General features: G+C 51.5%; 1 long non-coding RNA gene across 1 annotated transcript; it reads right to left on the bottom strand.

Moving 5' to 3' along the window:
• Positions 1-1689: 1689 nt before the first annotated feature.
• LOC107198237 lies at positions 1690-4590 on the bottom strand. The gene is made up of 2 exons (XR_001518889.1): positions 4039-4590; positions 1690-2407 (listed from the first exon to the last, which is right to left on the bottom strand). It is a non-coding gene; the product is annotated as an uncharacterized LOC107198237 (long non-coding RNA).

Genomic DNA, 4590 nt, shown 5'->3' with positions numbered 1-4590 from the left:
AAAGACAATTTGCCATCCTCATTCTAATTCACCCCAATCGATTTACCATCCTCACCATAAAAACCTTCCTCCTCCTGCCTGGCCTGGACGTCAGCTGCCCAGCCCATCTCGGGGTTTCTGCCCGCGTCCCTGGCCGGCCAGGAGCTCGGCAGGTGAGAGCTGACCCCCCCGAGGTCAGACTGGCCTGCGGACAGACAGCAGGTCACAGGAGGGGAAAGTAAAAGCTGACTCAAAAAGCAGCAAAAGACAAACCTGTTAACCTGCAATGAGAGTCACTGGCGGGGGATTTGGCACTCAGCACAGGTGTGGGCTGTCCCCACGTGGGCTGGTCTCAGGGCCAGACACTCCTCTGCGTGCTCTGGAGCCCAAAAAGGCTAAATGAGAGGTTTTAAATCTGTTTTTTCTCTCTGATTCTGCTCCTGTATTTCTTCTCACACGTGGATTTCTCAGTCTCCTCTGAGCTGGGCTCCTTCGGAATACTCCCTGACGGGGAGTTCTGTTTATCTCAGCTCTCCGGGTCAGGAAGAAAACTCCAAAACTTGTCAGGATCTTTCTCATATTTATTAGGATGTTACCACAAAACTTGTCAGACTTTTCCAGACTTTTGCTCAAGTTCAATACATCCTGCCTTTTTTGGCTCGCTTTGGCTCTGATGGTACAAGATGGCCCCAAACTGTGCAGCTTTTTTGTCTTTTTACTCATTTTTGTCCAATAGACATGTATATTATTTTTTTAATGACCCAATGACCCATCACCTGTGTGCTGCACTGTGACATTTTCTAACCAGTCACCTACTAGTACCCAAAAACCTCTAGAAGAAGAAAATGAAGAAAGAAGAAGGAAAAGAGAAAACACTCTAAATCTTCCATCTTGCCTTCTGCTCTCTAAATTAGTTTAAACTCTAAACTTCAACTTTTTCACCCAGTGATTTAAGAAAACTCTCTAATCTACACGCTCACACTTTTAGCTTTTCTATCGCACTTCAGCAGTTGTTTCCATGCAACACCATGAAAACATGCCCATAAACTTCATGTTATATGAAATTCAGTGTTCTCCTGGGTCTCAAAGTTAAACACCAGGGACAAGAGCACACACTCTGTGTCTCAGAGTCCAACAGAGAACTTTTACACAGAAATGCCTTAAAACAGGGTGAAATTACCCATCAGAAACGGAATGCAAAACATGGAAATGGTGTAAGCGTACTTAGCTATCTTGTTGCTCTGAAGAAGTAAGAGGGACAAGGCTGGCGGGGAGCAGTGATATCTTTTATGGAACTGGTGTAATAAAAGACATTATTTTCGTTTGCAAACCTTGCCTGGGGGTAGCCATCATCTTTACTGCCTCGTTCCTGCTTCAGTGCAAATGTGAGGAGTCAGCCGTGTCTCTGTGTCAGGCTCAGCCTGACCGTGTCAGAGCGAACGGTCAGTGCTGCTTTTTAACAGAAATAAAGAGCAGAAGGCCAGGAGAACAGCTTTTATCAAACCACAGAAACCGCCTGCTGAGGGATGGCTTCTGCTGCTGCTCTGCACCGCAAAACCTTCTGAGACTGGAGCGAGATAAAAGCTGGTATCACTGCTTAAATAATTATTTGTCCTGAATTATCTGTGTACACACAGCCACCGTATCAGTGAATTTATGGGTGTGGCAGTGCAGCACCACGGGAGGAATGAAAGGACAGATCTAGGCAGCTAGAATAGAGATTATTCTAGTTTATTTATTTGCATTAAGGATGGGTGATAGAAAAAGCAAGAACACAGCATCCAGTGGTGGTGATGCTACTTTAAATAAGATATTTGAAAAGTTGGAAATGTTACAGAAAGGGGAGTCAAAACTATCCCAAGGATGGGGAACAAAAGCTTTCTGTGTTCTTTGTCAGGCATTAAGTGGTTACAGCAACTATGGTTTATCATGAGAGAAATGGAGAAAAAAATGAAGTTCTCCTCAGCAAAGAAACAAAAAACTAGCAGAAGATGACCAGAAGTCTAGGAAAATTCTAAAGAGAAATAAAACACAGTTTTAGAGTGGTGGAAGTGACTTAAGAAAGCACCGTGGTGTGATTTAAGAGAACTCCCTTCAAGCGGTGCTGATTTTTGGGAGATGCAGTTTTAATTTAGTGCCAACCCTGGCTCCCTGTGGGAAGGAACCCCGGTGGAACACGATGGCCTGTGCGCATGGGAAATGCGGAGTGACCAGGAAATTGTCACCTGCTGCATGAAACATTTCTGGGTGAATCCTCACCTGCGGTGGGCGAGTGGAGGCTCCACAGCCCAGTCGGGAGGAACAGCAGCTCCGAGCTGGATTTACAGAGCAGCTCCCGGGGCTCTTCTCCTGGCAACAGCAGAGCAGCAGCACTTTGTGTGCCAGAAGGAACTCTTGTGAGTGAGCACCAAATACGGCAATAAAAGCTCTGCGGAGGGAGAAACAAGTGTTCCTCTGGTTCTATGGCAGCGGCAGAGAGACCCACGGAGAGACACCGAGGGGCTGGAGCGTGTCCAGGGCAGGGAACGGAGCTGGGGAAGGGGCTGGAGCCCCAGGAGCGGCTGAGGGAGCTGGGAAAGGGGCTCAGCCTGGAGAAAAGGAGGCTCAGGGGGCCCTTGTGGCTCTGCACAACTCCCTGCCAGGAGGGGACAGCCGGGGGGGTCGGGCTGTGCTGCCAGGGAACAGGGACAGGAGGAGAGGGAACGGCCTCAGGCTGGGCCAGGGCAGGGACAGGGGGGACAGCAACAGGAATTTCCCCATGGAAAGGGTGGCCAGGCCTTGGAACTGCCCAGGGAGGTGTTTGAATCCCCATCCCTGGAGAGCCGTGTGGATGTGGCACCTGGGGACATGGGGCAGGGTGGCCTGGGCAGCGCTGGGGCATGGCTGGACTCGATGGTGTGAGAGCCTTTCCAACCCAAATCATTCCGTGACTCCATGGCCCTGCTGCCACCGTGGGAACACGGACCAGGCCTCCTCCCCACAGTGACCTGTATCTTGGAACAGGCCCGGATTTGGGAAGGAGCAGAACCGATACCGCAGGCCAGCTGGGAAGCAGCGGGTGCTGTGTGGAAATGACAGTTCTCCCTCCAACAAAACCCGCTGCTGGCAGCCCCGGGCCCGCAGCCCTGCCAGATTGCGGCCCCTGGGGTGCAGGTTTGTCTCCACTGTGACTAATTGCGGCGCAGATTTCGGGGCAGCCGCTCTTTCACAACAAAGTGCTGCACAGCGTGCTCCAGCACGGCCTCAGCTGCTCATTAGGTGATCCCGGGGAGTATCCTCCACCCGTCTGAGGTGGCACGCGCGCACGGCAGAAGGGATTTCTGCAATTTGGCTATGAGGCCAGGCGTTTTTAAATGACTCCAATTTGGGCTATTTTTAGCCTGGCACAAAGTCACGACCTTGCAGGTTATTTTCGCAATCTCCTTTGTTTATAGGTGCAGAGCAGCATTATTCAGAAACGTTTCGAAGCCACCACGGCCATGCTGACAGGGTGGGGGGGAAAGCAGCTGAATGTGCTCCTCATGACAGGCCTCAAAATCATAATTAGGAGAGGGGGTTTTGATTAAGTAGGTTTACATATCTGATACTGTTACTATAGTGACTCTGCTTCTTTTAACCGCACAGCGCTCCTTCACACATCAAACTATTTAAATCGTGTTCAGCACTGGTGGCAGAGAATTAAAATCCTTACTTAATAAATGATCTTGTTAAGAGAAAAATTTCTATTGTTAACTGAGAGCAGGCAGGCCCAGCTGGGATATTGGGAAGGAATTGCTGGCTGGGAGGGTGGGCAGGCCCTGGCACAGGGTGCCCAGAGCAGCTGGGGCTGCCCCTGGATCCCTGCAGTGTCCAAGGCCAGGCTGGACAGGGCTTGCAGCAGCCTGGGACACTGGAAGCTGTCCCTGCCCATGGATGAGCTTTAAGGTCCTTTCCAACTCAAACCATCCCAGGATTCTGGGATTTACAGCCTCAAAATCTGCAGCACTGGAAAATATCTGAGGTTGGGCTGGAGAGGAGGCAGATGGAAGCTGGGATGGGCTGAGCTGTCCCGTTTCATACCTTTGTACTCTCTGAATGCTGTGGAGGCTGAGCTGGCGCAAGTATCACTGAGGTGAGGCCATTGTCAGAACAAACAGACAAGTCTTATTGTGAGAAGTGGCAGTTTTGCTCTTTTCTTCTGCAGTTTCAGTGCTGACCTGGAGTATCAGCTGCCTGGATGACTTCTGCCAAGCCTTCTGTCTGACTCCAAGGCCATCCCATCCCTCCAGGCTCTGTGAGGCAGCAGGCCAGGCCGGGGTTCCCTCAGCACTGTGTATGATTGGGGGAGCCCTATTCCATGCAGGGCATCCAGCGTGGTGGCCCTGGCCGCTGGGAGCAGCTGCCATAAGGAACCGTGTGAGGAGTGACCCCGTTCCCCTGCTAGCGTGCTCTGCTCCTTCCTCCTGCTGCGCCTTTCCCCTCAGCCTCGTCCCCAGCAGGATGCTCCTGGGGAGCCACCATCCCCACCGTCCTGGGGCTCCACGGCACTCACAGCCCCATCCCCTCATGGACCCCATCCCCTCATGGGCCCTGTGCCCTCACAGCCCCGTCCTCTCATGGACCCACTCCTCA

Source organism: Parus major, chromosome Z (assembly GCF_001522545.3).
Source record: "Parus major isolate Abel chromosome Z, Parus_major1.1, whole genome shotgun sequence".
NCBI lineage: Eukaryota > Metazoa > Chordata > Aves > Passeriformes > Paridae > Parus > Parus major.
The sequence above is the reverse complement of the archived record's forward strand: the minus strand, read 5'-3'. Positions and strand labels throughout refer to the sequence as shown.